This window comes from Schistocerca serialis, chromosome 3, assembly GCF_023864345.2.
Source record: "Schistocerca serialis cubense isolate TAMUIC-IGC-003099 chromosome 3, iqSchSeri2.2, whole genome shotgun sequence".
Taxonomy (NCBI): Eukaryota; Metazoa; Arthropoda; class Insecta; order Orthoptera; family Acrididae; genus Schistocerca; species Schistocerca serialis.
The window spans coordinates 189,185,846-189,199,658 of NC_064640.1; positions in this window are offsets into that span (position 1 = coordinate 189,185,846).

Below are 13,813 nucleotides of genomic sequence, written 5' to 3' on the forward strand. Positions count from 1 at the left end.
AGGAGCTCATCGACAGAATAGAAGGAGTGAGCCATGAGGAAACTCTTCAGTTTAGACTTAAAAGAGTTTGGGCTACTGCTAAGATTTTTGAGTTCTTGTGGTAGCTTATTGAAAATGGATGCAGCAGAATACTGCACTCCTTTCTGCACAAGAGTCAAGGAAGTGCATTCTACACGCAGATTTGATTTCTGCCTACTATTAACTGAGTGAAAGCTGCTAACTCTTGGGAATAGGCTAATATTGCTAACAACAAACGACATTTGTGCTAGTACCCTGTTTTAAACGTTCTAACGGAAAGCAACTTTCAAAGAGCATGAGAAAATTCTTGAGAAAAGCATTATATTTATCGTCTACTGTATCAGCGCTATAAACATCTTGCCACTCCTGTTCCTTTATAAGGTTTACAAAGGTCTCTACAGCAACTGGATCAGCTTTCCTGAACAGCTGATGACTATATTTAACACGTGTTGCAGCACAAAAATCTTTTAAAGTTAAAATTTGTGCATCATGATCTGAAAGGCCATTCACCTTTTTGCTAACAGAAATGAGAAATGATCGTTGGATGAATAAAGTTCAATAAACAAATAAATAAGTGTAAGATTGTACAATAGTTTCACTTAGCGTCTAGACAAATGCAGGAAAATTAGCATAATTTTGCTTTTCCGAAAACTTATAAAATGGCTCTAAATACTAAAATAATCGTGTTCAGTGCGAGAGCGGACGAAATGCTACTGAATGCAATTGAAAAAATTAGCCATCTCAAGATCGGCACGGTAACACGAAATCTTTGTGTATTAAAATAAAGCTTTTCAAAAGTGTTTGTGGTTGGTTGCGCTCAACACCAACAATTTTTGTCGAAATATGTCGCCTTGTTCCGACTGCAGTGAGAGAGGAAATTACGGGAAGTGTGGCGGATTAGCTCCCGGTCTGCGCGCGGGGCGAGTATCGATGCGGATTTGAGTAACAGGTCCCAGGCTCCCAGCTCGGTTATCGCCCATGTGACTGGCCGGCTTCTGTATACAGCATAGCTTCCAACGGCCCAGTAAACGGCTGTTAAAACACCTTCCACACCGCTGAGCGTTTCGCATTTCCGACTGTCAACACACAGATCTTTCAGTAGAATGTTGGATCCCTGAAGCACTTATGAAATGCTGTCGATCTCTGTAAGTAAGAATAGCTGTTACTGTTTCGCGACACAATTTCATTTCATCCCTTATACAAACATTTTCACCTAACTGCTTCAGAAACTTAAAGCAATCGACATCTATACTCAAAAAGCCACACGACGGTGTGTATTGTAACTCCAAGATGCATAACGCCTCTCTTGCAGCTTCTACCACGAGTGTTTCATGATCATCTTAGTAAAGCTCCAGTTCTTAGTAGTACAACACGTTAACTAACTGTCACTCTGTTTTGGATCTTCTCTATTAGATCTACCTGTAAAGGATGAAGGTAAAAAAAAGTGAGTGAAATACAACAGTTATCTCTACAATTGCGTTTATGCAATTATTCCACTTTGTCATCCTGGAGGTGTGCTCTTTTTTTAATGCGAAGAATCCCGATTTGTACCTTGGATCGAAATCCAGGTTAAACTATAGGTCCCCCTGTAATTGGCTGTCTATGTCAGTTCGAAGGTCGGAGGAAGGCAACAGCATATCCCGTCCAATAGGACCATGCGTAGTAAAGCACTGTGGTGATCAAACCAATCTTTGGATTGATAACAGTTTGCTATTATTTCTTGTGACTGGTTGATAATCGTACACTGCTCCACAAAAGGATGAGGCAGATGAAGTAACATAACATATTAACTAATCGGTGGAAATGAATGAAAATGCAGTAGTATTTTTGGGCAGAGGTCCTCGTGCTCAGTTTATAAACTCAGTCACCAACACACATGAGACTAGTAGTATTACAAAACAGGGGAGAGCGTTAAATGATCCTGATTTAATTCAGGGGGTCTGTTAATGATCATGCTTTACAACATCGTTGCTTAGTATAGGGCCTCTATTCCTATGCATTAACCAACTTGCATTAGAATAGCTAACACATCACAGATTTCTTTCTGAAGCTCGGTTTGAAGCAATTACACAGAGTGCAAATCCAACTACACCGGCTCTGAAGGAGCCTTTGGTTTGCTTCCTTATTAATTATGTAAAGCACAACAAACTATAACTCTTTAAATAACAAATGTCGTTTGATAAGCAGTGTTTTAACCTACCCAAAATATAGTTGGCTGTGCAAATGCCAACGCGACATTAAATTCAAGTTCAAACACTTTCTCATGAAATGAACACTGATAAAACTTGGTAATTCTGATGAAAATGCGTAAATGCAACACTTTTTCACTACAGATCAACTTCATTATTTTCAGGCAGCTTTTCAAGTAAGGCAAATTATTTAAGATAATGACTGCAGCTTGATTTAAAAGTACACTGGAAGTGGAGTATTTCTCAAAATATAAAACTTAACTTTAAACACTAGAACTCCACACATTAAAAACAACCACAACTATTTTTACAACTGCCAAATGTCTTTCCATAATAAATTAGGACACTCGGAATTAAATTCACTAGGATAAGATTCCTGTCCAGGTTTGTGATTTGGGATAATCACGGGTGTAAGATAGAGTTTTTAGCAAAACCACGATTATTATTAAAATCAAACAAATTTCACGAATATCTGGTCCATTTACAGAGTGCAAAATATAAAAAATTTAGTGGAAGGCTGGTGGTACTGGTGGCGTTATTTGCAGCGGCTGTTAACAAGCCGGCAGTAATGGCAGTAATGTTGTCCTCGCCCTGTAACAGATCTTCTTGACGTCGGAATTATATTTTTATAGGGCCAAAAACCATGCCAAGATAATAGTATCACCAATGACAGCATCCGAGACCCATAAATAATTCCCCTAAACACTTCTGGCTTCAAAACTCCAAGAATATGAGCCACAATGATCCGCTACTGCTAGCGAGATGTTAACGACAACACTGCTCAGCGGAGACTCCTTACCCGTCACGAAGGACGAGTTGCCACTTGCGCGCCGACCACACCTTTTCCACTCCGCCTGGCTCCTTCCGTAACCGCGGGATTTCCCCACATCTTTTACATTCAACCCTACATTCCCTAACTGTGGACCAACTCATTTACGGTACATTATATAACGATCATTCCAGTAGTTATTTAAATCCACAAACACATTTTAAATAACATCGTTGAAAAGTTCACATAACTGAAATATGTATACGTAGTCAAAGAACTTCCATGTGTTACAACTACGGTGAACTGCATAATAATAACAAACACAAAAACGTTCGGCCAAACTTTCAGGGCTCATGCTTCACACATATGAGGAGGGCATGACCATATTATAACCCATTTTTCACTACTCTTCGTAATATAACGAACAGTCAAACGAAAAGACACGGAATGTTTGCGGCTGCCCACGGAACCATGATTGTACCCACGCGCGCACCTTTTCGTCCTAAGCAAATCGACGGACACGAATAATTTCTCCGTAGCTCCAAAAATATGGAAGTCCGAGTGGAGAGATCGGGACTGTATGAAGGATGTTGTAAGGGCTTGCCAGCGAAACTCCTGCAGCCTAGTCCAAGAAACAGACACGAGCGGACCGGGAAAGTCATGATGAGCCTTATCTTTGACTGCAAGGGCCCGCTTCTGAATGACTTTCTGGAATATAGCTCCACAATGGTAAGTGCAATAAGCGAAGCGTGCCTTCAAGTCCAGACGCCCAGGAATGGTGACTGACGGCATCATTCTATTGCAGGAAATGCCCGCTCACATTTTCCCAAGTTTGTTTCGACTAGACTGCAGAAGTTTCGCTGGGAAACCCTTACACATCCTCCTTACTGTCCCGATATCTCCCCATGTGATTTTCATATTTTTGAGCCCTGACAAAAGACATTCGTAAACGCCAATTTGCTGCGGAAGAACAGTGCACTCCTGGGTACAGTGGTACCGTATGTAACCGCAAACATTTTTCCAGCAAGTCATTCACCGTCTTCTCTCACAGCAGAAAATGGCTCTGAGCACTATGGGACTTAACTTCTGAGGTCATCATTCCCCTAGAACTTAGAACTACTTAAACCTAACTAACCTAAGGACATCACACACATCCATGCCCGAGGCAGGATTCAAACCTGCGACCGTAGCGATCGCGCGGTTCCAGACTGTAGCGCCTAGAATCGCTCGGCCACCCCGGCCGGCTCTCACAGTAGAATAAATGTATTAACCGTTATGGCTATTACTTTTGAAACAATAAACAGTATACTTTTTTCATCTGTCTCGTTTTCAGTTGATTGCCCCTTATGCTTGAATCACGGAAGTAAAACAGAAACAGGACGTACTAGAATACCTCAATAAGGTTTTTCTCAATAAAATGTTCAAAATGCGCTCTCGGTTGCATCTGGTTAAACTGTACTTTTTACGTTCATCGTCAGTGTCATATGCTCCATTTCACCATAGGTAATGTTGACTCTTATTCACGTTATCGCTTTTCCTGACTTTGACTCGCTATAAACTGTTTAAGTAATCATTAAGAACTTGCAAAGTAACAGATATCGTGCAGACACATAGAAAGAGCAAACTCCGTCCGAAGAGGCCTTGAAGGCCCAATGATACCGACCGGCCGCCGTGTCATCCTCAGTCCTGAGGTGTCACCGGATGTGGATACGGAGGGGCATGTGATCAGCACACCACCCTCCGGCCGTTGTCAGTTTTCGTGACCAATGTCGCTACTTGTCAACCAAGCAGGTCCTCAATTGGCCTCACAAGGGCTGAGTACACCCGCCGGCCGTTGTGGCCGAGCGGTTCTAGGCGCTTCAGTCTGGAACCGCGCTACCGCGACGGTCGCAGGTTCGAAACCTGCCTCGGGCGTGGATGTGTGTGATGTCCTTAGATTAGTTACGTTTAAGTAATTCTAAGTTCTAGGGGCCTGTGGCCTCAGATGTTAAGTCCCATAGTTCTGAAAGCCATTTGAACCATTTGAGTACACCCCGCTTGCTAACAGCACACGGCAGACGCGGATGGTGAGACATCCACGTGCTAGCCAAGCCCGACAGCGTTTAACTTCGGTGATCTGACGGGAATCGTTGCAGCGGCAAGGTCGTTGGCGGATACATAGAAGCAGGTGGACCGTATCCCCGGCCACCACGCTTTGCGAGTCTTATTTGTAGATGCATCTTAAAAAATGGTTCAAATGGCTCTGAACACTATGGGACTTAACATCTGAGGTCATCAGTCCCCTAGAACTTAGAACTACTTAAACCTAACTAACCTAAGGACATCACACACATCCATGCCCGAGGCAGGATTCGAACCTGCGACCGAAGCGGTCGCGCGGTTCCAGACTGAAGCGCCTAGAACCGCTTGGCCACACCGGCCGGCGTAGAGGCATCTGAAAATTCTTGTGTGCACAGCTACGGTATAACACACCGAGGGTCTTCGTGTTCATAATATGTAAGGCAGCGAAACCGTACCCAACGGTTCAGGGATACAGCAAAGCGCCTCCGGGATTCATTACGACGGCAGGTTCATGCTTGTATCAGTTACAACGCAGAGCATTTTCAACTTTTATTGTAAAAAGGCGTTTCATATGGTATGTTCTGCCCGTGTTAGAGCCCCATGGTTAATGTACTATGAAGAGTAGTAGGTAATGCATTCTGACATGACAATAAGCGTTTTCGGACCAATGTTCGTACAACATACACACATCAAAAAAAGTTTTGCATCATCTCTGTTCCGAGAGTTCCGGAACCTGTACAGAAAATTGGAATAGAGATCAACATAAACATAATTTCCGCCCTTTTTATTGCGCAAGAAAACCATACATTGCATGTTGCACCACGATACAGCGAAACCTTCAGAAGTGATGGTCCAGATTGCTGCACACTCCGGTACCTATAATACCCAGTAGCACGTCCTCTTGCATTCATGCATCCCTGTATTCGTCGTAGCATACTATCCACAAATTCATCAAGGCACTGTTGGTGCAGATTGTCCCACTCCTCAACGGCGATTCGGCGTAGATCCCTCAGAGTGGTTGGTGGGTCACGTAGTCCATAAACAGCCCTTTTCAATCTACCTCAGGCATGTCCGATAGGGTTCATTTCTGGAGAACATGTTGGCCACTTTACTCGACCGATGTCTTTATCCTGAAGGAAGTCGTTCACAAGATGTGCACGATGGGGGTGCGTATTGTCGTCCATGAAGACGAAAGCCTTGCCAATATGCTGCCGATATGGCTGCACTGTCAGTCGGAGGATGGCATTCACGTATCGTACAGCCGTTACGGCATCTTCCCTGACTACCAGCGGCGTACGTCGACCCCACATAATGCCACCTCAAAACAGCAGGGAACCTCCACTCGCTGGACAGTGTGTCTAAGGCGTTCAGCCCGACCGGGTTGCCTCCAAACACGTCTCCGACGATTGTCTGGTCGAAGGCATATGCGACACTCATCGGTGAAGAGAACGTGATGCCAATCAAATGGTTCAAATGGCTCTGAGCACTATGCGACTTAACTTCTGAGGTCATCAGTCGCCTAGAACTTAGAACTAATTAAACCTAACTAACCTAAGGACATCACACACATCCATGCTCGAGGCAGGATTCAAACCTGCGACCGTAGCGGTCGCTCGGTTCCAGACTGTAGCGCCTAGAACCGCACGGCCACTCCGGCCGGCTGATGCCAATCCTGAGCGGTCCATTCGGCATGTTGTTGGGCCCATCTGTACCGCGCTGCACGGTGTCGTGGTTGCAAAGATGGACCTCGCCATGGACGTCGGGAGTGTAGTTACGCATCATTCAGCCTATTGCTCTCAGTTTGAATCGTAACACGAAGTCCTGTGGCTGCACGAAAATCATTATTCACCATGGTAGCGTTGCTGTCAGTGTTCCTCCGAGCCATAATCCGTCGGTAGCGGTCATCCACTGCAGTAGTAGCCCTTGGGCGACCTGAGCGAGGCATGTCATCAACAGTTTCTGTCTCTCTGTATCTTCTCCATGTCCGAACAACTTCGCTTTGGTTCACTCCGAGACGCCTGTATACTTCCTTTGTTGACAGCCCTTCCTGGCACAAAGTAACAATGCGGACGCGATCGAATCGCGGTATTGACCGCCTAGGCATGGTTGAACTATAGACTACGAGCCGTATACCTCCTTCCTGGTGGAATGACTGGAACTGATCGGCTGTCGGATCCGCTCCGTCTAATAGGCGCTGCTCATGCATTGTTTTTTACATCTCTGGACGGCTTTAGTGACATATCTGAACATTCAAAGGGACTGTGTCTGTGATACAATATCCACAGTCAACGTCTATCTTCAGGAGTTCTGGGAACTTGTTTTGATGTGTGTATTTTCTCCATCCATGTGTGAGAAATGTATGGTGAAAGTTTGTCCGATTATTTTTGTTACGTCCTTTATGTACAAAACACGAGAGTGAATCAGGGAGACAGGAAGCGCATCTCGTGGTCGTGCGGTAGCGTTCTCGCTTCCCACGCCCGGGTTCCCGGGTTCGATTCCCGGCGGGGTCAGGGATTTTCTCTGCCTCGTGATGGCTGGGTGTTGTGTGCTGTCCTTAGGGTAGTTAGGTTTAAGTAGTTCTAAGTTCTAGGGGACTAATGACCACAGCAGTTGAGTCCCATAGTGCTCAGAGCCATTTTTGAGACAGGAAACATAGTCAAATTATCGGAATCTCAACCCTTCATGCGGTTTGCGACGTGACACAGACCGTGGAGATGGACTAGAAAATCCTCCGCTGTCAGGTGTTTCATATTCGTTCATAAATCACTTCATTAAAACTCTGCTCAGTCTAGCAGATAGCTTATTCCAGCGCTGACTCTGCCGCTACCACGCAACAGTCACTACGTAGTACTTTGACTGGCTTCCCTCACCACTTGGCTTAATGTCTTTCTCTCTCTTTCCTCTTTCTCTCCCACTTCCCCCCCCCCCCCCTCTCTCTCTCTCTCTCTCTCTCTCTCTCTCTTTCCCACTCCCTCCCCCAGTGTCTTTTTTTCCCTCTCAATGGAAATTCGTTTTTCTCTCGGAACTGATTTGTCAAACTTTCTTTCCTTTAACGTCTCGTCACCAAAGACAAATTAAATTGACTCGCATTTAAATTAATTTAACCTATCTTTAAAAGGAAAATAGCCAAGACGGTCTCTTTTATAGGAGCGAGAAAGCTCCACTGAAATATAATTTGTGATGTCTGTTTTCATCGTCAGCGCGGAAGAGATCAGTATTCGCCAAGCTCATGATGAGAGTTCGCCGAACTTGCTTTCTCTCGAAAGCTCAGATTTTAAACGGGCTTCAAGTACGCGTATAGCAAACTGAGAATGCATGAAGTTGGTCTTACGATATTATAATTATAACAAAACTTAACGCATTGGTAGGAGTAATATCTTTTACAGTCGTTTTCGATTTCGATACGGCAGTACATTTGTTACTTCCCAAATCACAATATATCCGTCGAGGTACCACAGACCATACGCTCCAGTCTCTCTCTCTCTCTCTCTCTCTGTCTGTGTGTGTGTGTTTGTGTGTGTTATAACAACACATCAACACTGAGGTAAGTAAATTTCATAGCGTAAATAGTGGTGTTGGCCAAAATTTAAATTGCCTGCCGTATAACGCAGGAGCCTATCATACAAACTTGGATGTACTCAAGGATGGAGAAGGAAATGGCAGTTGCTTTCGAAGGAATGTCCCACCATTTGCCTGGAGCGATTTAGGGAAAATCACGGAAAATCTAAATCATGATGGTCGGACGCGGATTTGAACCATCGTTCACCCGAATGCAAGTCCAGTGTGGTAATCAATGCACCACCTCGCTCGGTATATCACATTACAGAGTTTACGGCATTGAATTGCTCATAGAAATAAAAGACACTTGAGACTGGTAGTGTAATTGACTGCATTACGCCTTTTTGACTCTGACTGCCTCCTAAAAAATGGTTCAAATGGCTCTGAGCACTATGAGACTTAACATCTGAGGTAATCAGTCCCCTAGAACTTAGAACTACTTAAGCCTAACTAACCTAAGGACATCACACACATCCATGCCCGAGGCAGTATTCGAACCTGCGAACGTAGCGGTCGCGCGGTTCCAGACTGGAGTGTCTAGAACCTGCCTCCTAAACACACACAAGAAAAATCTGCTCAGTTCCATTCCTAGAATTTCAAACGCGGAATAGGCACTTTAAATCGTAAGGTCGGGTGAAGGCAGAACAAAAGAAAGTACTACGTGAATACCATAACACTTCAGTGATTTCATAGTTTTGTGGGGTATGAACAGACTGATAAATAAATGCACACAATCAAATCCCATTTTTGGAAATTACTTCCTGTTTTATTGCGTTAATTTGTTAAATGTACAAAAGAAAACAGTACACCATCCTTAATAAGACTTTTTTAGCTCTCAAATGAACACATCATATACACTGACGGAAAAAAATCGCAGCACCAAAAAATATTTCATCTAGAACAATGAAATTCCGGGATTACGTTTGTCTAGGTAAAACATCTACGTGATTAACATTGCAATATAGCAGATTAATATAAGTGCGAGATAAGCCACTGAAAATGTGAAATGCTGGCACATTAATAACCGGTGTAACCACCAGAATGTTAAGCGCATGGATACAGACATGCATGCATTGTGTCGTACTGGTGACAGATGTCAGTTTGTGGGATGGAGTTCCTTGCCTGTTGCATTTGGCCGGCCGGAGTGGCCGACCGGTTCTAGGCGCTACAGTCTGGAACCGCGCGACCGCTACGGTCGCAGATTCGAATCCTGCCTCGGGCATGGATGTGTGTGATGTCCTTAGGTTAGTTAGGTTTAAGTAGTTCTACGTTCTAGGGGACTGATGACCAAAGAAGTTAAGTCCCATAGTGCTCAGAGCCATTTGAACCATTTTTTTGTTGCATTTGGTCAGTCAATACAGGGATGGTTAATGCTGTTTCTGTATAATGCAGCAGTTTCAGTCCGAAGGTGTCCCATATGTGCTCGATTGGAATGGTGATCGAACTGGCCAAGATAAAATGTCGACACTCTGTAGAGCATGTTGTGTTACAACAGCAGTATGTGGGCGAGCGCTATCCTGTTGGAAAACACCCCCTGGAACGCTGTTCATGGATGACAGCACAACAGATCCAGTCACCAGACTTAAGTACAAATTTGCAGTCAGGGTGTGTGGGATAGCCACGAGAGTGCTCCTCCTGTCATTCGAAATCTCACCATAGACCCTCAGGTGTAGGTCCATTGTTTCTAGCACGCTAACAGGTTGGTTGCAGGCCTTCGACTGGCCTCCTGAGCAACACACGGCCATCATTGGCACCGAGGCAGAACCAGTCTTCATCAGAAAATACAAAAGACCTCCACCTTGCCCTCCAATGAGCTCTCGCTTGACACCACTGAAGTCACATATGGCGATGATTTGGGTCAATGGAATGCACGCTATAGGGCATCTGGCTCAGAAGTGTCCTTGAAGTAACCGATTTATAACAGTTCGTTTTGTCCGTATGGTGCCAACTGCTGCTCAGATTCGTGCTACAGATGAAGTACGGTGCGCTAGAACCATACGCCGAATGCGATGATCTTCCATCTCGGTAGTGCTACGTGACTGTCCGAAGCCTCGTCTTTTTATGACCGTATTGACGTGTCCACCATTGGCAGCAACCATGTACAGTAGCTACTTTCCTGCCAAGTCTTTCTGTAATATTGCAGAAGGATCACACAGCTTCTCGTAGTCCTACTTCACGACCTCGTTCAAACTCGGTAGAATGTTGATAATGGTGTCTTGTAGCCTTAAAGACATTCTTGACTAACATCAGCTCACAGTGTCCAATCCCAAAGCTATCGCTCACTATCGTTACAGCGTCTATTTAAAACAAACCTGATTTGCATCTTCATAGCAACGCTACCAGCGCCATTCTTATGTGACTGGCGCTAAACTTGAACAGACAGCATCTTTCAGATGCAGAAACACGCCTACGAACATTCGTTTATGTCGCGCAACTTCTCCTTGGTGTTGTGATTTTTTTTCCCGACAGTGTGGTTTCCCTACTTCTTAATATTCCGTCCAAATACCTTCCACTTCAATGACATCTGTATCTGGCGAGTAAGGGAGTCTACGAGGTGAGTAATAAACGTCTCACTTTGTACCAGCTACTCCTAGACATCTAGGCGACGTTCTAAAGGCCATCGTGCTTTCTTGCCGCGGGGTCAGGCCCAGTTTCCCGAATGGGCCGTTTCCTCTCCACCCATAGGTTTTCATTGGGTCGGAGGTCTACTGCAGAAAGATGGTGCGTAGTCGACAAGAAAAATGTTCTGTTCTGCAAACTACACCTACACCATAGCTGACATGCATATTTGAGGCTGATCATGCTGGAAACAGACGAATACCTCAGGATACAGTTGTCGTACTGATGGGACCATATTACCCTTAACATCAGTATACTGGGATACATTTAGGGTCGAGACGGACACCATGCTGCTTATATGCCCATACTGGACCATCATTCGCTGTGCATAAAACTGATTCTTCGAAAAATACTGCATTTCACTCGTCACTACAGACATTTTCCCCAGGAAACGATAACTGGTAGAGTCAGTGAGCATCGTCAGTGAGCTTCATCACGGAGCTTCCCTATGACGGCCACAAGTCTGCTTTCAATTCCAGAATCCCGAAGCCGACGCCGAACCGTGTCAACCGATCAGCGAAACGCAGTACTATGGTTCAACTGCACTGCGTCTAAAGAAAGTATTCTGCAGCAATGTGTTTAGAAATTCATTACGATGGGATGGTTTTGTCACATGCCAACTTTCAGTGCCCACGCTTTGGAATCTCCGTTATCTCGATATCGTGTTATCCATCGTTGCGCAGTGCGTTCTAGGACGCCAACCCGTACTTCATCCTGCGACGCCTTGAAATTCCCCTGGTGGTACAGGTATCTGACCTTCAATCGTCTGACATCATTGGATATTCCAGAAGAAACGGTGCAACGACATACACAACTCGCCACGTTAGACTGACAGCCAATGCAGCGGGATACTGCCACCATATGTGGGAATAACTTCTAACGTGACAAATTATGACAAACTGATGTTCTTCTTCGAGTAAAGTAATACTACAAGGAAGTTAAGCAGTTTAGTCCCTCCAAATGTCTCCATACATGGTTTTAGATCACTAGACCTTAGTTTTAGAAAAAACTTGGCGTCGGTAGTCGTCACATTCACTACGTTCAACTGGAGTGTTGACACAGCGATTAGAGCACAACTCACTCACCGTTCGTCAAAGGTTCAAATCCACGGGATTACTTCCTTTTGAAATTTCACATGAATAATTAAAACTATTTCATAAAAATGAAGATTAACTTTGCTTTGATCAATAATTATTACGTTATAGTACTATAATATAACAGCACGAAAATACCAGAAAACATTCAGCGCTTCTGCCGGCCGCGGTGGTCTAGCGGTTCTAGGCGCTCAGTCCGGAACCGCGCGACTGCTACGGTCGCAGGTTCGAATCCTGCCTCGGGCATGGATGTGTGTGATGTCCTTAGGTTAGTTAGGTTTAAGTAGTTCTAAGTCTAGGGGACTGATGATCTCAGATGTTAAGTCCCATAGTGCTCAGAGCCATTCGAACCGTTTTTTAATCTCGCGGCAGACATAAGAAAAAGAAGACTATAATTTTATGGGCACATCAATAGACTGCCAACAACGAGACTCACTCACAAAACTCCGACGTACTAAGAACAACTGAAAACCATATCCTGGATCCAGCAGGTCAAAAAGGATTTAGAAAAGTCTGTTGCGGGACCATCAGAAATTTTCAACACAAACTTAAACAGACACAAAATTAGCAAGTGCGAAGTGCTGCCAGAGAATGAAGTCACCACCAGATCAGGGACAAAATGGACTGAAAAAAGAAAAAGAATCCACGGAGAAATACTGAGAGCTGTTTGAAAACTCCGAAGACTGAAACATAATAGCATTGCGTGATGCGAAAAGATCCACTTGCACCAAACAAAGATAATAACAATAATTTTTATAATAAGAATAATAATAACGAAGGTAAGAATAGTACATCTACATCTATATATATGGATACTCTGCAAATCACATTTAAGTGCCTGACAGAAGGTTCATCGAACCACCTTCACAATTCTATATTATTCCAATCACTTGTAGCGCGCGGAAAGAACGAACACCTATATCCTTCCGTACGAGCTCTAATTTCTCTTATTTTATCGTGGTGATCGTTTCTCCCAATGTAGGTAAGTGTCAAGAAAATATTTTCGCATTCGGAGGAGAAAGTTGGTGATTGGAATTTCGTGAGAAGATTCCTCCTCAACTAAAAACGCCTTTGTTTTAATGATGTCCATTCCAAATGCTGCATCATTTCAGTGACACTGTCTCCCCAATTTAGCGATAATACAAAACGTGCTGCCCTTCTTTGAACTTTTTCGATGTACTCCGTTAATCCTATCTGGTAAGGATGCCACACCGCGCAGCAGTATTCTAAAAGAGGATGGACAAGCGTAGTGTAGCCAGTATGGTCGTAGACAGTCATGACGTGCATCGTTTCGTTTTACCATTCAGGAAATCTGCTACAATTAACTAACTATGCACCGACGAATTTTCATAAATATAATTCAAGTTTCTTTTCCAGCAACTATCAGGCAAAAGGAATGTGCACGCACCCAAGTGTCTTTTATTCAAAATGCATGCTGCAGAAGATTTATTACGTTTTGAATGCTTTTATGACATTGTCAAGGAGAATTTCAGGAAGAGAGTGCC